The sequence below is a fragment of the Neovison vison genome, chromosome 5 (assembly GCF_020171115.1).
Source record: "Neovison vison isolate M4711 chromosome 5, ASM_NN_V1, whole genome shotgun sequence".
NCBI classification, from domain to species: Eukaryota; Metazoa; Chordata; class Mammalia; order Carnivora; family Mustelidae; genus Neogale; species Neogale vison.
The window spans coordinates 81,290,988-81,314,913 of NC_058095.1; the positions used below are offsets into that span (position 1 = coordinate 81,290,988).

Sequence of the window (23,926 nt, forward strand, 5' to 3'; positions counted from 1 at the left end):
CCCCTTTAGGAGTTTGCCATAGTATTGGTTTATTTCTGTTTTGGCCCATGTTTTTAGCGGTCCCTCAGCCTACTACTACTTCTGAATTCACTCTGCGCAAAAGAGGGTTGGCTTTATACTTGTCAGAAGAAGCTCACAAAGCTCCTTTAAACACTGCCTTGACACTACAGGGCAAGCAACCATTTCTTCTCATTTTACAAACAAAAGTCACAAGTCACTGCTAAAGTGGAGAGTAATACTGAGATGCTCCCATTTCTGGTGCCCCCTGAATGTGTGAAGTTCTGATAACTGGAAAGTCACACGACTTCTAGCATACTGTGATTTGACTTGTTCCATCAGAATTTGATTTAAAGTGTTTGCCTTCTGCTTGGGTCGTGATCCCAGGGTCCTAGGATGGAACTTTGTGATGGGCTCACTGATCAGCGGGGAGTCTGCTTCTCCCTTTGCCCCTCTCCCCACCCCCGACCCTGCTTATGCTCTCTCCCTCACTCTCTCTCTTTCTCAAATTAGAAAATAAAATTTAAAAAAAGAATTTAGTTTGATGAAATATTACCTGTCTTTTCGTGGCTACCCAATTTCTTACTGCCTCCATTTCTGTAACATTTTCTGCTGTCTTAAAAAAAAACAAAACCTCACAGTACAGCTGTTCCTCATAAGGTAATTTTCTTTCTCATTTTTTTGGTGAACGTTATACAGCAAACATTGTGCAAAATTGGGAACTTAAAGTATGAGATTTTTTTTCAGGGCAGAGAATTATGATGAATACTAACTAAATAACAGGACTGTCACAGGTTACTAATTACATGGAAAAGAAAATGACCAGAAGGACCTTTCTGGATGAAAATTATTATTTTTTTTCTCTTTAAAGTAAGCATGACTAAAGCTAAGCTCAATTGAGTTCTGTAAATATACACATAAAATATGAAATCATTTAGAAAAGTCTAGCCTCCTTCTAGCAGGTAAAAGACTTCTTTAGAAGTGGGATTTGAAAATATTGCTCTAGCACCGGATTGATGAATACTGGAAATATGTTTGCAGTCTAATGAAATTTTGAGATAACACAGTACTTCAAGTCATGCTATTTGAGTTTATTTTGAATGCATTTCTATATTCTATTTGCTTATCAAAATAGTCCTTCAATCTTCACAATAATGAGTATAGGCAATTGTCTGGTTAGCCTATAATAATTTCCTCAATTACATTTTAAATATGCTATAACCAAACTTTGAGATAAAACTCTTTACAGAATGCTTTAACAAATATCTTTAACAAAAAAGATTAAGAAATGAAGAGGAGCTCTTGAAATTGACTGATTAAATTTTACTCTAGTGTAATTTGATATATTCATCATTTACTTATTCACTCCTTTCCTGTAAAAATATTCATTGAGCATCTACTATATACCAGAATGTAAAATGCAGAGTGTTCAAACATGATCAGGAAGGTCCTGCCAAGGAGCAGTTCAACATTTAGTGGACAAGACAGATGGGTAAATAGATTAATTAAAATACAATATAGTTTAATATTGTAATAGAGGAGTGTATGGCTTATTATGGACATTTTACAGAAGGGGATTATTTGCATTTTAAAAAATAAGTGACTTTGTTGGGTACACAGTCTGCAGTGAGCCTACTCAAAATGCAAATGGAGCCAGGCACCAAAAGCCTGGTTTGTACAAGAAACTACAAACTGTTCCATTTGACCTGCATTAGGGCAGCCTGGAAGGAAAGGGGGAGTTTGTTGGGTAGGTGGAGGTCTTCACATATTTCAACAGCTCTTTTGAAAAGTTTATGGAAACAGTTGAAGAATTTTAAGCAGAATAATGATATGATCAAATTTGAATTTTAGAAGGTGTACCCTGATGGAGGGCAAAGGTGAGGGACGTTTCATTATCAGCAGGCAAACATGTTAAGAGGATTGGGGGTATTCCAAACATGAGATGATGAGAAATGCAAAGCCAAAAAGACCATAAATCTAATGAAATACATCTTAAGAAACTTAACATTTATTTTCCAGATTTACAAATTCTCTAAAGTGAGTGTTTTATAAATCATATCAAATCCTTTCTCAGGTGAAAAATGTATAGAAGTAAAATTTCTACTTGGAAATATGGCTACATATTATTAATACAAAAAGTGTTATTCATATTTGCTTATTTATTCTTTCTCATTGGGTATCATTCTGTATACCTTGTTGTTACTTATTTGTCCAATATGTAATCAGACCTGAATTTTGCCTTCTCAAATACATCCTGTCCCTTTCTAGGCTATTTTGGTCATTTAGAAAGCATTATTCATGGACCAATAGAAATCACTGAAATAAAATCAGTGTGGGGAGATGAAGTCGGGGGACAAAATGGCGGGGTACTAGGAAGAGGCGTCTTTTCAGCTGGTACCCCAAAGTGAGCTGATTACCTACCAAAGAACTCTGATCACCCATGAAATCAGCCTGAGATCAGAATTATACACGTCTGGATCTCTACAGGGGCAGAAGACGCCAGTGAGCAGGTAAAGCAGAATAGGAACAGCGGACTGATATCAGAAGATAAACAAAAGGGGGAGGGAGCCACCAGAGGCGACCGGTGGTAAAGTAATACCCCAATACGAGCGAGAGTGCCCTGCGTCTGGGGACCAGCATTAACTTGGAGATTGGTTGAAAGCACTCCAAAAGAGCAAAGGATTGCAGGGGGAAATTGTGGGAATCGGGGCGGCTAGGGACAGGGGCTTAAGTCCCCGGTCCCAGAAGGCCTCCCCGGCGCAGAGGCAGAGTGCGGCGGGGAAACTAGCTCCTGGTCCCTAAGCCACCAGTGCACCCAAGAGCGCGTGGGTTCCGGCTCCAGTGAGGGGATGGGAGCTGCGCCGGTCTGCAGAACGCGCGCTAGCCCTACCACAAAACTTGAGATGCACGCGCACGTCCCTCGAGCTCTCCTGGGTTACTAAGGCCCAGGGCGCTTCTTGACCTGCGGCATTGTTTCAAAGTCTAAGCCGCGCACAGGCGAAACTCTTCCCCGGACAGAGGCGTGCAAAAGCCCAGCCTGCGGCTTACGGACCAGCGCCCCTTCTCAGTGCCCCAGACGCGCGCCCGACCCACAGCCGCCTCTGAAAAGAGGTGGGCGCAAGCCGGGCACTCCCAGCCCGGGCCGGCGGCAAAATCTCAGTGTGCGATCGCTGCTTGGAACCTCTCTGGCGGCCAGGAGCTCCCAGACAGCTGCCACTGCCTTGGCTTTGGGGACGAGCAAAAGATCCTGTGCCCCCAGGGTCTGCAACTTGCAACCTGCGCTGCCAGCATCCAAGGGGGAATTTATTCAGCTTCTGCACCCAGACTGAGGCTTCTCTCTGAGACGGAGATCAGGGTGCGGTTTGATTTCTTTTAATACTACAAAAACCATCAAAGGCGGTCAAGGTGAGAGGAAAAAAAAGTGCACAAGCAAAAAAAAAAACCGCCAGAGAACAAAAGCCTGAAAAAAACCAGTTTCCCCAGAGCCCACCCCCTTGAGGGGGGCGGGGGGACTCAACTCAGGAAACATCATTGACTGACAACCCACGTGGCAGGCCCCTCCCCCAGAAAACAAACCAAGAAAGAAAAAAAAGACTACAAGAGAACCACCACAACTTCATAGGAAAACTTGTATTATTCACTCGTTTCCACTATTCCGGTTTATATATATATATATATATATATATATATATATATATATTTTCTTTACACATAGGTAATTTTTCTAACCTATTAACCACCACAGCAAGATGCACAGTACATCAACTTCCATAATACCTTTCTAACCTGAACTTTTTGATACATACACCTATGTTTTTCTTTTACATTTTTATTTTTTGAATTCCTTTTTTTAAAATTTTACTTTAGTTTAGTCTAGTATATTCCTTTTTATTTTTATCCTCTAATATTCATATAGAGTTAAATTCAAAGTAATCCCCTTTCCCCAATCAATACTACCCCTATAGGTAAACCAATTTTTAATCACCTTTATCTTAGGAAAGTTGAGTCCTTTAACAAAGATATCAAGATACATCCAGGAAGAACCAAAACAACCTTCCTCGCACACACTGAGAATTTACAAGAACTCTCCCATCTTCTTCCACCAGTGTTTCTGTGTATTTGAGTTTGTCCTAATAGCATATAAATTTTAACTTGTGGTTCTTTTTGACGAGGTTCTTTCTTTATTTGCATATATATATATTTTTTTCTTCTTTCTCTTGCCATATAATTGTATCAGTCTTTCTATCTCTTTTTGTTTGTCTACTTCATAAATCTACCCTTGGGGCCCATCTGGGCTGAACCTTCTCTTTCATCTTCCCTTTCTTTCCAGTCTCTCTCTCTCTCTTTTATCTTTTTTTCTTCTTTTTCTTCTTTTCCTTTTATTCTTTTTCTTTTTCTTTTCTTTTGTCTCTCATTTGGGTGCGGAATCCTGATTGCTCCGAAGTGTTCCAGGGTGCACCTTGATTGCACCAGAGTTGATACATCCAGCTACATCTGTTCAGTCTTCTCCCACCAAAATGACTAGGAGGAGGAATGCCTAACAGAAGAAAAATACAGAGGATGGACCTTCTGCAACAGAGCTAACGGCTATCAACATAGACAATATGTCGGAAAGAGAATTCAGGCTAACAATTATCCAGGCAATAGCTAGGTTGGAGAAAGCCATGGATGACCAAACAGAATTGATTAGGGCCGAACTGAAAGCGACCAGACAGGATGTTCACAATGTTAGGGCAGAGCTTAAAGCTACCAGGGAGGAGGTCCACAATGCTCACAATGAGTTCCAATCTAATCTAAACTCTCTCAAAGCTAGGGTAATTGAGACAGAAGATAGAATTAGTAATCTGGAAGACAAACAGAGAGAAAGGATCAGGAGGAAGCCTGGAACAAACAGCTTAGATCCCACGAAAGCAGAATCAGGGAAATAAATGATGCCATGAAGCGTTCCAACGTCAGAATTATTAGAATTCCTGAAGGGGAGGAGAATGAAAGAATTCTAGAAGATATCGTGGAACAAGTCCTTCATGAAAATTTTCCGAATCTCTTCAATGAAACCCAGCGTTCATGTACTAGAGGCTGAACAGTCTCCAACCAAGATTATACACTCCAAAAAAAATCACGACACCTGATAGTCAAATTGAGAAATTATAATTGTAGGTATAATCTCTTGAAAGCCGCCAGGGCAAAGAGGCCCGCCCTTACAGAGGGAAGCCCATCAGAATAACGTCAGACCTGTCCACAGAGACCTGGCAAGCCAGAAGAGGCTGGCAAGATATATTCAGGGCACTAAATGAGAAGAACATGCAGCCAAGAATACTTGATCCAGCAAGACTGACATTCAAAATGGATGGAGAGATAAAGAGTATCCAAGACCGGCAAGGCTTAAAAACTATGCAACCACCAAGCCGACACTGCAGGAAATATTAAGGGGGGTTCTATAAAAGAGGAAAAATCCCAAGAATAGCATTGAACAGAAATATAGAGACAGTGTACAGAAAGAAAGACTTCAAAGGTAACTCGATGTCAATAAAAACGTATCTATCAATAATCACTCTCAATGTGAATGGCCTAAATGCACCCATAAAACGGCACAGGGTTGCAGATTGGATAAAACGACAGGACCCATCCATATGCTGTCTACAAGAGACCCATTTTGAACCTAAAGATACACACAGACTGAAAGTGAAGGAGTGGAGAAGCATCTTTCATGCCAATGGGACTCAAAAGAAGGCTGGGGTAGCGATTCTCATATCAGATAAATTAGACTTCAAACTAAAGACTGTAGTCAGAGATACAGAAGGACACTACATAATCCTTAAAGGGACTATCCACCAAGATGATCTAACAATTGTAAATATCTATGCTCCCAATATGGGAGCAGCCAATTACTTAAGAAAACTGTTAATCAAGATAAAGAGTCATATTGATATGAATACACTAATCGTAGGAGATCTTAACACGCCTCTTTCAGAATTAGACAGATCATCGAAGCAGAAAATCAATAAAGAAACAAGAGCATTGAATGACACATTGGACCAGATGGACCTCATAGATATATACAGAACATTCCACCCTAAAACAGCAGAATACTCATTCTTCTCAAGTGCACACGGAACCTTCTACAGAATAGAACACATACTGGGTCACAAATCAGGACTCAACCGATACCAAAAGACTCAGATGATTCCCTGCATATTCTCAGATCACAATGCTTTGAAACTGGAGCTCAATCAAAAGGAAAAGTTCAGAAGGAACTCAAACACCTGGAAGCTAAAGACCACCTTGCTTAAGAATGCTTGGATCAACCAGGACATCAAAGAAGAACTGAAACAATTCATGGAAACCAATGAGAATGAAGACAGTTCGGTCCAAAACCTATGGGATACAGCAAAGGTGGTCCTAAGGGGAAAATATATAGCCATCCAAGCTTTGCTCAAAAAAATTGAAAAAACCAGAACACACCGGCTGTCTCTACACCTTAAAGAACTGGAGGATCAACAACAAATCAAACCAACTCCACACATAAGAAGGGAAATCACCAAAAAAAAAAAAAAAAAAGAAGGGAAATCATCAAGATTAGAGCTGAGATCAATGAGGGAGAAACCAGAGATACAGTAGAACGTATCAATGAAACTAGAAGCTGGTTTTTTGAAAGAATCAATAAGATCGTTAAGCCACTGGCTACACTAATCCAAAAGAAAAGAGAGAAATCCCAAATTCATAAAATTATGAATGAAAAGGGAGAGATCACAACTAACGCCAAGGAAGTAGAAACAATCATCAGAAGTTATTACGAACAGTTATATGCCAATAAGCTTAGCAACCTAGATGAAATGGATGCATTCCTGGAAAAATATAAACTACCAAAATTGAACCAGGAAGAAATCGACAACCTGAATAGACGAATATCTAATAACGAGATTGAAGCAGTGATCAAAAACCTCCCAAAAAACAAGAGCCCAGGACCTGACGGATTCCCTGGGGAATTCTACCAAACCTTCCAAGAAGAAATAACACCTATTCTCCTGAAGCTGTTTCAAAAAATTGAAGCCGAAGGAAAACTTCCAGCCTCTTTCTATGAAGCCAGCATTACCCTGATCCCCAAACCAGGCAAGGACCCTACCAAAAAGGAGAATTTCAGACCAATATCACTGATGTATATGGATGCTAAGATTCTCAACAAGATCCTAGCCAACAGGATCCAACAGCACATTAAAAAGATTATCCAGGGATGCCTGGGTGGCGCAGTTGGTTGGACGACTGCCTTCAGCTCAGGGCGTGATCCTGGAGTCCCGGGATCGAGTCCCACATCAGGCTCCCAGCTCCATGGGGAGTCTGCTTCGCTCTCTGACCTTCTCCTCGCTCGTGCTCTCTCTCACTGTCTCTCTCTCAAATAAATAAAATAAAATCTTTAAAAAAAATAAAAATAAAATAAATAAAAAGATTATCCACCATGATCAGGTGGGATTCATCCCTGGGCTACAAGGATGGTTCAACATTCGCAAATCAATCAATGTGATACAACAAATTAATATGAGAAGAGAGAAGAACCACATGGTCCTCTCAATTGATGCAGAAAAAGCATTTGACAAAATCCAGCATCCGTTCCTGTTTAAAACGCTTCAAAGTATAGGGATAGAGGGAACATTCCTGAACCTCATCAAATCTATCTATGAAAGACCCACAGCAAATATCCTCAATGGGAAAAAGTTGCAGCCTTCCCATTGAGATCAGGAACAAGACAAGGATGCCCCCTTTCTCCACTCTTGTTCAACGTAGTATTAGAAGTCCTAGCAACAGCAATCAGACAACAGAGAGAAATAAAAGGTATCCATATTGTAATGAAGAAGTTGAACTCTCTCTCTTCGCAGATGACATGATTCTTTATATGGAAAACCCAAAAGACTCCACCCCCAAACTACTAGAACTCATACAGCAATTCAGCAACGTGGCAGGATACAAAGTCAATGTGCAGAAATCAGTGGCTTTCTTATACACTATCAATGTAAATACAGAAAGGGAAATGAAAGAATCGATTCCATTTACTATAGCACCAAGAACCATAAGATACCTGGGAATAAACCTAACTAAAGAGGTAAAGGATCTGTACTTGAGGAACTACAGAACACTCATGAAAGAAATTGAAGAAGACAGAAAAATATGGAAGACCATTCCATGCTCTTGGATCGGAAGAATAAACATTGTTAAAATGTCTATACTGCCTAGAGCAATCTATACTTTTAATGCCATTCCGATCAAAATTCCACCGGCATTCTTCAAAGAGCTGGAGCAAATAATCCTAAAATTTGTATGGAATCAGAAGAGACCCCGAATCGCTAAGGAAATGTTGAAAAACAAAAATAAAGCTGGCGGCATCACCTTACCTGATTTCAAGCTTTATTACAAAGCTGTGATCACCAAGACAGCATGGTACTGGCATAAAAACAGACACATAGACCAGTGGAACAGAGTAGAGAGCCCTGATATGGACCCTAAACTCTATGGTCAATTAATCTTCAACAAAACAGGAAAAAATATACAGTGGAAAAAAGACAGTCTCTTCAATAAATGGTGCTGGGAAAACTGGACAGCTATATGTAGAAGAATGAAACTCGACCATTCTCTTACACCGTACACAAAGATCAACTCAAAATGGATAAAAGACCTCAACGTGAGACAGGAATCCATCAGAATCTTAGAGAAGAACATAGGCAGTAATCTCTTTGATATCAGCCACAGCAACTTCTTTCAAGATACGTCTCCAAAGGCAAAGGAAACAAAAGCAAAAATAAACTTCTGGGACTTCATCAAAAACAAAACCTTCTGCACAGCAAAGGAAACAGTGAAAAAAACAAAGAGGCAACCCACGGAATGGGAGTAGATATTTGCAAATTACAGTACAGACAAAAGGTTGAGATCCAGGATCTATAATGAACTCCTCAAACTCAACCCACACGAAACAGACAAACACATCAAAAAATGGGCAGAAGATATGAAGAGACACTTCTCCAATCAAGACATACAAATGGCTATCAGACACATGAAAAAATGCTCATCATCATTAGCCCTCAGGGAGATTCAAATTAAAACCACATTGAGATATCACCTTACACCAGTTAGAATGGCCAAAATTAACAAAACAGGAAACAGCATGTGTTGGAGAGGATGTGGAGAAAGGGGAACCCTCTTACACTGTTGGTGGGAATGCAAGTTGGTGCAGCCTCTTTGGAGAACAGTGTGGAGATTCCTCAAGAAATTAAAAATAGAGCTTCCCTACGACCCTGAAATTGCACTCCTGGGTATTTACCCCAAAGATACAGATGTCGTGAAAAGAAGGGCCATCTGTACCCCAATGTTTACAGCAGCAATGGCCACAGTCGCCAAACTATGGAAAGAACCAAGATGCCCTTCAGCGGATGAATGAGTAAGGAAGATGTGGTCCATATACACTATGGAGTATTATGCCTCCATCAGAAAGGATGAATACCCAACTTTTGTAGCAACATGGACGGGACTGGAAGAGATTATGCTGAGTGAAATAAGTCAAGCAGAGAGAGTCAATTATCATATGGTTTCACTTATTTGTGGAGCATAACAAATAGCATGGAGGACAAGGGGCGTTAGAGAGGAGTAGGGAATTTGGGTAAATTGTAAGGGTAGGTGAACCATGAGAGACTATGGACTCTGAAAAACAGTCTCAGGGGTTTGAAGTGGCGGTGGGGTGGGAGGTTGGGGTACCAGGTGGTGGGTACTATAGAGGGCACGGCTTGCATGGAGCACTGGGTGTGGTGAAAAAATAATGAATATGAATACTGTTTTTCTGAAAATAAATAAATTGGAAAAAAAATCAGTATGGGGGTGGAGGAGTTAATAGGAGAAAGATGTAAAGGGACACTGCTAGACACCTAGGATACAACACTGGCATGCCACAATGATGGAAGACAGTCTAGAACACAATGCACCAATCCTTAATTAGATGGAGCTAATCTAAGAATCACCTAAGGTACCGCAATCCTGGTCCTAAAATGGAATAAAAATGAGCCCAATTTCAATGCTTAAATGAAATTATACTGGGGAAAAATAAGCAAAGTTCTTTTTACTCTTTATGACAGTTGAAGTCAATTTTAATAGGGAAAAATTAAGAGTGTTTAATTTAAAGGGGAAAAGAAGCAAATTTATGTGTGTCATCATGAGTCAGGTACCCTGGAGCCTTCACTCCAGACTGGATGCAGCAGGCTCTTGTTTCAGAGCCCTCTAGGTGCCAAGTGCTACACCTGCTGGCTGTGGGTCCTTGGACACATTTCTTAGCCTGTCTTGGCAGAGTTTCTTCATCTATAACAGGGTGTCATGGCACTATTGACATTTTTAGGCCAGATAATTTTTGTTGCAGGGGACTCTCGAACATAATCCCAAGCTGTTTACCCAGGAGATTATGAGTTAATTTCCTCCAGTGAGAGGTGAATTTCCTGCCTGTGTACAGCCTCATTTCCCTAAGGTGACTGCTTACACACACATCTCCACATTGTGGGTCCCATACACTCAGGATAAATCTTTGAGAAGAGCAATATTTCCCAAAGAATTAAAATCTACAAGGATGGCACCCTGGCTAAAAGTGGAAGTAATTCACATTACCAAGTAAGCATGCAATTTTTTTAATCTTACACAATCTGCATTTTAATCACTTTACAATTTTCCTTAAGAACCATGGAGTGAATTATTAATATTTGGGTAAATAATCTGTTGTTGTTCATAAAAGCACAAGCACAGTCTGAATTCAAGTTTTTCTTTCTTGCTAGATAGAAATCATTTGCAGGTACATTTGAAGTCAGAATTTGCTGTAACTTCTACCATCAACAGAATGTTATGTTCATTTAGTTCATTGGTTGATTTTAGGAACTGAGTTCTAATTAAGACCTCTTGCTACACATGTGAATTTCACCCTTTTCTGTTTCTTTTTAAATTTTGACTGCTAATTTTAACTTTTTAATATATATATATATTATATATATATATATATATATATATATATTTATTTATTTATTTATTTATTTGACAGAGACAGTGAGAGGGAGAACACAAGCGGGGGCGAGGAAAGGGAGAAACAGACTTCCTACCAAGCAGGGAGCCCAATGCGGGCCTTGATCCCAGGACCCTGGGATCAGTGTCTGAGCCAAAGGCAAATGCCTAATGACTGAGCCACACAGGCACCCTATCTTCTTTTTAAATCTTATAACTTACAGAGCCACATCTGTTGGCCCATTTAATGTAAGATAGGTCTAGACTTCACTGTTAGAGGATTCCTTTTTCTTGTTATAGTCACACTTGCCAGCTTCAGAACATCTTGAGCTTATCTTTTATTGACACATCTTCTCTATCATTACTTGACCTGGATGAATAGTTGTGCTTCCAGAGCTAAATGATGGGACAAAAAGACATGTAGAGAGGGGCACCTGCCTGGCTCAGTTGGTTTAAGTATTCAGCTTTTGGTTTTGGCTCACGTCATGATCTCAGGGTCCTGGTACTGAGGCCCACGTGGGGCTCGCTCTCAGTGCCATGGAGTCTGCTGAAGATTATCTTTTTCTCCCTCTGCTCCACCCACTGCTCTTCCTCTCTCACCCTTTCTCTAAAAGAAGTGAATAAGATCTTTTAGAAAAATAGGTAGAGAGAGAGAGTTACCTATGAGATAAATATGGAGGATTTTATGTTTTTTTTTTAATATTCAGCAGCACTTTTAGTTTCTAAAACATATTTTTAAATAAAAACATGGAATTTAAAGCACAAAATTAAACATGAGTTGGGTGGCCTAAGATGCAGCTGAGGGATTCCAAAACTACCCCAAAAATGGAATCTGCAATCAGCTATTAGTTCTCCAGCCATTGCTTCAGGTGGTGAGGACAGAGAAATCACCCCTGACCTCAATTACGGAGAGCAGGAGTCCTATAGGAAGCAGAGGAGGGTATTTAAATATCTTTTGTGACTTCTGTCATTTCTCTAGGCAGACCACTTTGAACATCTCCATGTGGTATGATCAGAGGCAAAAATAGAAAACTCTCAAAGAGGAATAGCTACTCCTCTTTCTGCTCTCATCAAGAATAACAGTATTAACAATTATAATCCAGGGGTGCCTGGGTGACTCAGTGGGTTAAAAGCCTCTGCCTTCAGCTCAGGTCATGATCTCAGGGTCCTGGGTTGGAGCCCCACATCGGACTCCCTGCTCAGCAGGGAGCCCGCTTCCTCCTCTCTCTCTGCCTGCCTCTCCATCTACTTGTGATCTCTGTCTGTCAAATAAATAAATAAAATCTTAAAAAAATAGGAATGTGGGCAAATGTTGAAGGCAAGCTTGCTCGTGACAGAATTTTTCTAAGGCCCACTCCATTCCAGTGCCCATGATTGCCCTCTTCTCTTCTCACTTATTAAAGTTAGAATTGTGGGATATAAAAGGTCTTCTTGGACAAGTTCCCAGGCCCCTCAACCAAACTGACAATGTTCTACTGATCAGGTCTTCTGCTAATTCCAGAATTCATTGTTTGGAAGGAATAAATAAAACAATCTTATAGCCACCAGCCGCACTGAGGATTTCAGTATTCTGCAAAATCAAATATGTCACCTGGAGCTGCCATAAAGCTTGAAGTGTGTATAACACCCCAATAAGTTTCCAAAATGTCATTCATTATTATTATTTCTCTGCAAGGGAATATATGAGCAAAAAATGGTTTTATAAGGACAGTAACACTTCCTCTTAGCATTTGGTTCAAGATCTATTTCACAAGCTTGATTCAGAGACAAATACTACTTCCTAAAGTGTTCGGGTAATAGAATTCCAAACTATTATCCTTACAACGGAAATCTGAAATAACTTTATCTCTGGGAGATAAAAGATCCTAAGTCAATAAAAAAGAGGATGTTAATATTACTGTGTATTATTACTGCACATGTACCAAGTGCTTAGCCTATGTTATCCCATCGGGGGCAGAGACTCTAGTCATCACGTACACCCACAATAGCTTTCTTACATAGTATTAGTAATAAATTTTAATTTTCATTCCAGTTAGTTACATACAGTCGTATTAATTTCAGGTGTACAATCTAGTGATCCAACACTTCCATACATCACCTAGTGCCCATCATAACAAGTGCCCTCCTTAGTCCCCATCCCCTATTGACATTCAAAGTAGTGATTGATAGATATATATTCAGTAGTGCCATTTTATTACCTGTTTTGTTGTTGTTTCTCAATATATTCTCTGATCCTTCCTTGTCTTCCATGTTTTGCTGATTTGGTTTCCTTTAGTGATGTATTTGGCTTTCTTTCTCTTTATTCTTTGCATATTCTTTAGTGGTTTGGGATACATGGTTATCATTAGGTTTGTATATAACCTCTTTGAATATAGCAGTCAATAAAAGTTGATCAGTGAAGTGTGAGCCCAGTTCTTTTCTCCTCCCTGTCCTTTAGGCATCTTTTATTGTATTTTATGCCCTCTTTTGGTGAGTTTCCTGACTGGTATTTTTAAGAGAAATATTTATTTGTTCTGTGTTTGTGTTCTTGAGCTCTATACTGTCACTTTGGGTCTCTCCTTCCCATTCAACGAGTTCCCTTTAGTATCTCTTGCAACCCTGGTTTACTGGTCATAAACTCCTTAGTTTTTTTTTTTTTTTCTGGGAATATCTTTATCTCTCCTTTTTTTGAATGGTAGTCCTGCTGGATAGAGTATTTTCAGCTGCACATTCTTCCTATTCAGCACTTTGGATATATCACACCACTCTATTTGGGCTCGTAAGGTTTCTATGAAAAATCTCCTGCTAACCTTATGGATTGTCCCTTGTAAGTTACTGACTTCTTTTGTCTGGATGCTTTTAAAATGTTTTCTTTATCACTCTATTTTGCCAACTCAGTTATGCTATGTTCTGCTATGGACCTGTTTTTGTTGATTTTGATAGGGGTTCTCTGTACCTCCTGGGTCTGGATATCCATTTCCTTCCCCAGATTGGGGAAGTTTTCAGCTATATTTTCTTCAGATAAATGTCCTGCCCATTTTTCTCTCTTCTTCTGGAAATCCTATAATACAAATGTTATTATGTTTGAAGCCACTGAGTTCTATAACTCTATTCTCACTCTGTGTAATTCTTTCTCTCTTTTGTTGACTTTGACTACTTTCCATTACCCTGTCATCTAGGTCACTAACTCATTCCTCTTCTTTTTCCAACCTGCTATTCATCCCATCAAGTGTTTCTCATTTTATTTCGCATTTTATTGAGAACTTTATCTCTGCTACATCATGCTTCATCTCTGTGTTAAGGGTCCCACTTATGTGTTCTACTCTTCTCAAGTCCAGTGAATATCCTCATGATCCTTGCTTTAAATTCTCTATCAGGTATGTACTTATATCTCTTTCACTTCAATCTCTAGCCATGGCCTTGTCCTGTTCTTTCATTTGGAATAAATTTTCTCTGTCTCCTCATTTTATCTGCCTCTCTGTGTCTGTTTCTATGTGTGAAGAAAGTCAGCTATGGCTTCTGCTTTTGCAAGTAGTGACTTTATGAAGAGGAGATCCTGGAGTGCCCTGCAATGCCCTGTTCCCCAGAGCCTGGCACTTCAGGAGGGGACCCTGTGTGTGATGCTTACACTCTACTGTTGTGTCTGAGTAAGTTGTCCTTTCAGTGGGTTGTCTTCCCTGACTCTCTGCCTGCTGTGGGCTGTGCTTGTTCTCTGCGGTGTTAGTGGGACACAGACAGGCCATTCCTGATCCATTGTGCCCTCTGGGGAACATGGGAGTGGAGCACCTGTCTTATCAACTTTGTGTTGGGCCACTAGTCTTATGCCAGATCCCTCAAAGCCCTGGATAGCTGGGGGCTGCATGTTAGGGCAGTCAGAGGCATGAGGCTGGGGGCAACAAATGAGTGGTTAAGGGCACAAGGCTAGGTGTGGGTTGTGGCAGCAGCTGCACCCAATAGCCATGTGAGGCATGCACACAGCTTTAACAGAGTTTACCCTGAGTTCTGGGTGGAGGCTAGGAGGCTTGGAGTAGGCAAGGCCTCAGGACACCTTGTGAGTATGGTCCACTGCTTGCAGGTTAGGTAGCAAGTGTCTGTGAACTCTTGCCTCCTGCAGGTATCTCTGTGTTTATGTTTTGGGATGGTGGAGGAAAATGGCCCCTGCCAGATCCCTCATTTATAGAGAAGTTCCCCCAATGAGCTCTGAAATCAGTATGAACAGATCTACCTCCCATTTGCCCCAGGCATGTGTAAACTGTTGTTTTTATTGCCTGTTCATGCAGACTGTTGTCTCTTTCAGTGTGGTGCCCCAGCTATCCCTTGCCTTCCCAGCTTGTGAAGCGCTGATTCAGCTAAATTTTAAAGCTTCGGGATCTAAGTTCCTCTGATTTTACACACGCATGTCAATCAACCTCTCTGGGTTTTAAAGCCAAATGCTATGGTGATTGGTTTTCCCTGTGTGAGCTCCCCAGTGCCAGGGCTCATTTCTCAGTCCTCTCTGCCTACACAGCTTCTTCGTTCCTGCCGGCAGCCTCCCTATCCCTTTCTGACCTTCCTAATCTTTCAGATCCAGCTTCTTCTCTCTGTATCATTGTGGAGTTTGTTCTGCCAGTCTTTTGATCATGCTCCAGTTTATTGACTTGGATGCTGATGGTACCTAGTTATAAACATGGCACAGGGGGAGCTCAGGGACCTTACTCTGCCATCTTCCCAAGCTTTGAGTTAAAAATGTTGAGACCAAAACTGCCTAACTGAAGGCTGCAGTTTAAAGATGACACTTGCATCAAAAGTGTAAAAATATGTCTAATTGCCAGACAAGGGGGCAGGAGTGGAATGATGCTCACAGCTTCCAGGTCTTGTCCTTAATAGGATACACTGATTAGTTCCCTTTCACCCAGCTCCCACTGCTGGGATGTGGGACTAGGCATCTTAGAGCACTCCTGAGTAATAAATATTGATAAATGTTAAGCAACAGGGTAGGAGCCTGGATTCTGAGGATCACGCAGCTGCAACCCAAGCCTGAACTGTGTATTGGGACTTTTGCATTATAGAGAAACAAATGTCCATCTTGTTTAATCAACTGTTATTTTGGATCTGTCATTAGCACCAAAGCAACTCCCTGATAAATCACTCCATCTTCACAACAATCCTAAAAAGGAAGGGTTATTGTCTCCATCTTACAAATGAGGAAATTGTAAAAACAAAACAAAACAAAAACCTACAAAGTTTCCAGAACCAGCAAGTAGCAAACCTAAGTCTAAAACTCAAACCCAGGGGTGCCTGGGTGGCTCAGGCAGTTAAGCATCCAATTCTTAGTTTTGGCTCAGGTCATGATCTCAGTGTCCTTGGATTAAGCCCCACATTTGGCTCTGCGCTCAGATGGGAGTCTGTTTGAGATTATCTCCCTCTATTCCTCCCCTACATGTGCACTCTCTCTCCACCTCTCTCTCTCTCTCTACCTCTCTCAAAATAAATTTTTAAAAATATTTAAGACCCAAACCCAGCTTTCTACTATATCACTAAAACTGCTAACACAGTTTTATGCTAGATCTGGCTTTTTATGGCCTTGGAATTGTCCTACTTACCCCATTTCAGCCTTAGTTGAGTTGTTGTGACGATTAAATTAACATAAAATATGTAAAATATTTAGACAGTGACTGACACGTGGTATTATATAGGTTATCTATTAAAACTGTTATCATTATCATTATTAAGCTTCTTCTAATTCCAAAACCCTCCAATATTTATTCCTGGAGAACATAGGTAACTAACTTCAAATTCAAACAAACTGAGCTAAAAGTATAGAATCTTAGAGACACGTGTACCTTCAGTTTAAGAAATTGCAAGAACAGTTACCCAGCAACCTCTGATATTAGCTGTGTGAGGAAACTTTGACTGTTGGAATAGGCAGGTCTGTGATGTATCTCATCTGCTGAGATTTCTAAGATCCTCTTAAATAAAATTCACTGAGATTTCTGGTTGATTTTTTGCTATAATAGTATAGAAGGAGCAATTCCCCCCCACCAATAAATATTCTCTATGTCTCTTAGAGATCGATTGTCTGATTCTTTGGCAGCTGTATGCTGACCAGAAGAAACATGGCATTTCAGCCTCCTTGCAGCTAGGATGAACATGGTCATGAACAGAAATGAAACCTCACTTTACCATTAAACAGAAGGCTGTACCTTTTCCTTCCTCTTCCCCTTTTTTCTGTCTGTGATATGCTTCTTCCCACCAAAACCACCTTAGAAAATTTGACTATTAAACGTTCAAGAATCTAGCAAGCCAGTTATTAAACTGTTGGTAGTTTAATATCAGCCATGAGAAAAGTGTTTACCACATGGAAATCCATTAATCCAATCAGAGCCAATGTCCCCCAGCTGGGGACTTTTTTTTTTTTAATATACAGAATAAGTGTACCAGCACCGTTATCCTTGCTTTCCTAGAATCAGGATACTTGAGTAAGATCTGGGGGCCTGTATCATGAGGGCAGGTCCCAGAGATGAGAAAACAAGGGGTCTTAATGCGGAACAAAGCCATTGTGCCCACTTAGGCTCTCTGGGTGAGTCACACATTTATATCCAGCTCAGTGATTCTCAGTAGGGGCCAACTTGGCACCCCTGACCCCCAGAGGACGTTTAGGAGACATTTTTGGTTATCATTAACTGGGACAGCGTGGTTACTTCTGGCATCTGTGGGTAGAACCCAGTGATGTGGCTAAACATCCTACAATACACAAGAAAGCTCCCATTTCCAAGAATTATATAGTCTAAAATGTCAACAGTGCCAAAGTTGAGAAATCCTGATCTAGAGTAAGCCACTATTTTGTTGGATTTCTATTATAGCCAGAAAACCTGTAGCTTAGCTAATAATACAAATATACAACTAAAATCCCTAATATCCTTTTGAATAAATACAAATGCATACATACACTCATATATAAATATATATGTACATGCCCTTATATAGGAAACACTTTTTAAAATAAAATTTGAAGGAAACTACTTATATAATGGGTTTCTTAGCATTTTTCTACTGTTGAAGCATTCAGTCTTTAAAATCTCTGAGCACTGCTCTGGACAACAGAAGAGGTAATTTACCAAGTGACTGGAGAGGTCTAAAAGAGTTAATCCTTCTTCAGAAAATGAGTAACTCATTCCTACCCAGAATCTTATATGGGGAGCAGGAGTTGAGGGTGTTAATATTTCCCTTCTAAGAAAGTGGTAAACCTGAGGTGCTTCCTGGAATTTCCTTCTGAAATTACACCAAGGATGCTATTGAATTTGACCAATAGAGTTCCTGGGATCACATAGAAGTAAAAATGGATTTTGCAGAAATATCCACTGGGGAAATAAAAATGTTGACAAAGATAAAGAAATAGAAATTTTAGCTATCCATAGATGTTCTGTTGAAATAAATCGGAAAATGTATATTCTATAAGACTGGAATGAACCTGAGGAAGAAAAAGCAGTAAGAACTTTCCAGTCTTTATGTAAGGGGAAAAGGGACAGAGTTCTGATTTCTCCAAAGCAAATAGATTCTTTTTGGGATTAAGTATTAACAAAAGTTATATCATTTATATCATGTGAGTTGTATATCTATAATGTAAATTATATAGGTGTGTATGTATGTGTACATGTGCATGTAAACTAAACTGATGAGTTCTAAAATTTCAAACATAATTATAATAAAAATCAGTTTAACCTGATTTTATCACTCATATTTTACCTAATGAAGGAATCATACTTCTTCCAATAACAGTAACCATTTTCCTGCCATTCCAGACCCACCCTCTGATTTCTACTCCTTAACCCTAGCTGACTTTTTTCCTTCTAAATTTCTTTGTTTAAAATTCATCCCAGTCTGTCATTTCATCTATCCCTCACCTTCTTGAGTAAAATTAACTGGTGCTCAAAGTTGTCATGTATACTGTCTCCCAACAATGTCTAATATTCACCATCATTATAATTTATAATCGAGGCATTTCCTTCCCAGCCCCTCAATTCAATTCTTTTACTGATTTATCAAGTTTTAAAGTTTTTATTAATCTCATCACCACCAGACATATACTTATTGAATAGCTTCTATGTGCTGATGTTCTGGAGGAAACAAAAATGAATCAGACAGGCCCTTCTCTACAGAAACTTACAGTCTATTAAGGGAGTTCAGACATTTTAAAGAAATTATATTTCATTACATCATGTTTGAAGAGGACGTTGTTATGGCTTAATGAATCAGCATTATATTAAAGTGACCCATAGTGCTTTATGTTCCTATATTCTTGAGGGTTTTTTTTAATTTATTTTTTACTTATTTTTGGCATTACAGTATTCATTATTTTTTCCCACACCCAGTGCTCCATGCAATCTGGAGTTTTTATGCTAAATAATTAACTCTCTTTAGGATGCTTGCTTCTTCAAAGAAAGGTAAATATTTAATTTTAAAGAATATCTAATTCCTCTTCACAATTTTCTGTACAGTAATTATGACTATTGTTTTCCCCCATGTATATGCAAATTCAGCCTTATAAATGTTAACATATATGTGTCAAGAGCAAACAAAACTGCAGCCTGCATTCCACTTCTGAGTCAGAGATTGCAAACTGGCACCCGAGTCACTTCTAAGACCATATATGGTTGAGCACATATGATCATTTTTTTATAAAGTATTATTTTCCATGCTATAGGGAATTTATCATGCACATTTTTAGTTCTGTACCTTTTCTTCAGGATTGGGCCATTACCTCTGCTTGTCCCTTTCAGATATGCAGATTATTTCCATTCTTCAAAACCTGGAGACCCAAGTGCTGCTATAAAGCTTTTGTCAGTTGCACCAGTTCTCCATGATCTGACTCTACTCCCTTTCTGTTATCCATATGATTTATTTATACATCCTCTTTTTATATGTGAGGTCATTCATTGAAATATTCATTCATTCTTCATCTCTAGAAGTTGCTTCTCCTGCAGAGACAAACTGACCCAACTCACAAAACCATATACACACATATGGTACCTGAAATAGCAACAGGTACCATATCTGAGTGAAACCCCCATCACATAATTGTATAGGAAATTTACAACACAAATGGAGCACTAAGACATTTTTTCTGTCATGCATAATTTTAATTATTAACATTATTTATGGTGCAGTTTGTTGATTCTTTATACACAATGCATCACTATTATTCCTAAATAATTCTAGAGGTCTTGTTCCATTTGTATTCTTAATTTTCTGAACTAATACGTGACTTGGATATCACCCAGATATCATATCTGTTGTTAATTCAGGTATTATATATGTGTGTATGGTTTTGTGAACAAAAAAAATCATGATCAGAATAGTTTTTCTTGACATAAAAAATGATAATATTTGTTTCATTCAAGCTTTCCTATTAGAAATTGAACAAAAAGATCCCCAGTTGAAGGCATTACCAAGAATATTCTTTTTTTTTAATATTTTATTTATTTATTTGACAGAGAGAGATCACAAGTAGGCAGAGAGGCAGGCAGAGAGAGGGAGGGAAGCAGGCTCCCTGCTGAGCAGAGAGCCCGATGCGGGACTCGATCCCAGGACCCTGAGATCATGACCTGAGCCGAAGGCAGCGGCTTAACCCACTGAGCCACCCAGGTGCCCCAAGAATATTCTTTTTTAAAAGATTTATTTCTTTATTTAAGAAAGAGGGGGAGAAGGGTGCCTGGGTGGCTCAATGGGTTAAGCCTCTGCCTTCGGCTCAGGTCATGATCCCAGAGTCCTGGGATTGAGCCCTGCATCAGGCTCTCTGCTTGGCGGGGAGCCTGCTTCCTCCTCTCTCTCTCTCTCTCTCTCTGCCTGCCTCTCTGTCTACTTGTGATCTCTGTCTGTCAAATAAATAAAAATTTAAGAATATATATTTTAAAAAAAAGAAAGAGGGGGAGAGAGAGATTGCCCTCCAGTGGGGTAGGAGCAGAGGGAAAAAAAGAGGGGAAGCAGACCCCCACAGAGGTTAAGAAAGAGGGAAGCCTGACGTAGGGTTCCACCTCCAGACCCTGAGATCATGACCTGAGCCAAAATCAAGAGTCTGATGTTTAACCAATTGAGCCACCCAGGCACCCTAACAAAAATATTCTTAACATTCTTTCACATATCCCTTCAGTGCTCAGATAAAGGAAAAACTTCCCTGAATGAAAATATAAGAATGACCATTCTTATGCTGGGTTTACTTAGGTATGTGGAGAAAAAAACAAATCCATTTAGGTTAGACAAAATAGCAAATGAACTTTCCTGTTCCATACAGGTGATGGAAATCCCACTGATGTATTTAAAACTTTTAAGAGCTCTCAAGACCTAGGGATCACTTTGCCACAATTATAGAACAAGCATAGGTATTCCCATAATTCATTGCCTTTTCCCTCAACTATTTTGCAACTAAAAGAGGAAAATGGAAGCAAAATATAATTTCCCTACTTTCATGTCAGTCTCTTGGCATTCCTTTTGTGGGAGCTGATTTCAAAAGAGGGATACCTAACCCATGGCATGTAGGAGCCCATTACCAAACTTCTTGTGAATGTAAATGTCACATTGCCAGAAGACGTTGAAATTTACTGTTTCGAAAAATACATGCTAGACTATTACTAATATGCCTATAAATAGCTATGAAACAATACGAGTTATTTTTTCAGTCATATGCCCAACACACAGGAAAACTGAAATAAACTAATTATGCATGCATAATTTTAATTATTAACATTATTTATGGTGAAACTTGTTTATTCTTTACATAAAATACATCATTATTATTCCTAAATAATTCCTTAATATAAATGAAATCTATATGATGGCTATATATAATATATATAATATATAGGATATATAATGGGTCAATATTATATATATATATATATATATAAATAAACATTTGGTGTAGAACCAAGAAAAAAAAGAATGAAACGAAAAAACTTCACCTCCTCGAAAGTAAAATGAAACCTAATCCCTAGTCTCATTTTAGATTAGAATTTTTATTGAAGGATTTTCATTTTGTTTTTATTATTTTTAATTAAGCTTATTTCTTCCTAAGCAATATATTTGGAAATATTTCTCAGGAGAACAATTACTCATGTTGACAAAGGGCATTATGCTAACTACAGCATGAAAGGTATGCTCTAGGACAAATGCTCTGATTTAACAGTGATAAACCAGCTAGGTCAAGAAGCAACAGAGAGACCAGATTTCATAGGCATTTAGGCTCCCTTTTTTAATGTAAAGAGTTGAGGTGGAGAGGCAGGTGTGCAGAAGATTCTGTAGATATACACAAAGTAGGTGTGACTTTGTGGTAAGATCTTATCCATGAATGTACACCAGTACCAACCAGGGGTGGTTCTATACTGCCTGTTCCTTCTCCAGCAGCCAGAGGAAGACTGAAGACCATGTGGGATGTTGGGACCTCAAAATTGGAAGAGCTTCAGTGCCTGAATCATCACCTGGAAAAAGCTGCTTCCTGACTATGAACACAAACCCTCACTTTTCCAGGACCAAAAACATTCATTTTTCTCAGCCACTAGACTTTGGTTTTGGTGTTGTTGTTTTGATATAGCAAATATAGTTAACTAAACTGTAGACCACCCCCCCTTTTGACAGCAACTGGTCAACTATAATAGCAATAATGTTCATACTATTGGATTGTGTTATAAAGTCATGACTTTCAGTGAGCCTGGGTGGCTCAGTTGGTTGTGCATCTGACTCTTCATTTCAGTTCAGGTCATGATCTCATGGGTCGTGAGATCAAGTCCTGTCTCAAGCTTCCTGGTGAATGGTGAGTCTGATTGAAGTTTCTCTCCCTCTGTACCTCCCCACAACTTGCTCTCTCTCAAACAAATAACCAAATCTTTAGAAATAAATAAATAAACTCATGAATTTTAATGAACATCACTATTATTCATGATATTGATCAATTACAACAGAAGTTTTTATTAAAATGGAAGTGATTTACCCTTGTGAAAACTCACCATTCTCTAGTTACTTAGTATATAATTTATATATGCACAAATGAATGTTTTAGTATCTCTGAGGTGAAGGGTTCTCTTTTCTTCCTATGTCTTCTTATTTGAAATATACTGAGCATATAATTAAAAGAATCAATTTTTTTAAGATTTTATATTTTAGATTATATTTATACATATATAATCTTACATATAAGATTATATATAAATAAAATAAAGATTTTATTTATTTATTTGAGAGAGAGCATGAGAGGGGAGAAGGTCAGAGGGAGAAGCAGACTCCTCATGGAGCTGGGAGCCTGATGCAGGACTCGATTCTGGGACTCTGGGATCGTGACCTGACCAGAAGACAGTGGCTTAACCAACTGAGCCACCCAGGTGCCCAAAGAATAAAATGTTTTAAAGAGGTTTTTCACAAGTATGGCTGTGATGGTTAATTTTATATGTCAGCCTGACTGGCCATGAGGTATCCAGATTAAACCTTTCTGGGTCTATCCATGAGGATTGTTCAAGACACGATTAGCACAATCTCAGGAAAGCAGATTGCACTTCCCAAGGTAGGTGTGTATCACCCAACCTATTGGAAACTGAGATAGAACAACAGTCAGAGAAAGGAACAATTCACCCCTTTTTCCTGACCCACAGCTTGAGCCAAGACATCTCATCTTGTCCTCTCCTGCCCTTGGAATGGGAGTTACATCATTGCCTCTCCAGTCCCTCAGGCCTTTGTGCTTAGCGCTTTGGCTGAATTATACCACAAGCTTTCCTGGTTCTCCAGCCTGCAGATAGCCACCTTATGGGACTTCTCAGCTTGCATACCTGTGTAAACCAGTAAATCATAATCAATAAACAAACAAACAAACAAACGCACACTTCTGATCTGCTTCTCCAAAGAAGCCTAATGGAATGATTTTTCTTTCTTACATTTGTTCAAATGAATTGAAAACAAAATATCATCAGAT

At 39.3% G+C, this 23,926-nt stretch overlaps 1 protein-coding gene across 2 annotated transcripts in view; it reads left to right on the top strand.

Annotated features, from left to right (window-relative positions):
• Nucleotides 1-23,122, top strand: part of LOC122906887 (hippocampus abundant transcript-like protein 2) — a 91,725-nt gene extending 68,603 nt beyond the window's left edge. The window contains exon 6 of one of the 2 annotated variants that reach the window (XR_006384630.1): nucleotides 22,369-23,122. The gene's annotated coding sequence lies outside the window, so the exon portion shown is untranslated. The remainder of the gene's footprint in view (nucleotides 1-22,368) is intronic. The other variant, XR_006384631.1, reaches the window with a different exon arrangement.
• The last annotated feature ends 804 nt before the right edge of the window (nucleotides 23,123-23,926 follow it).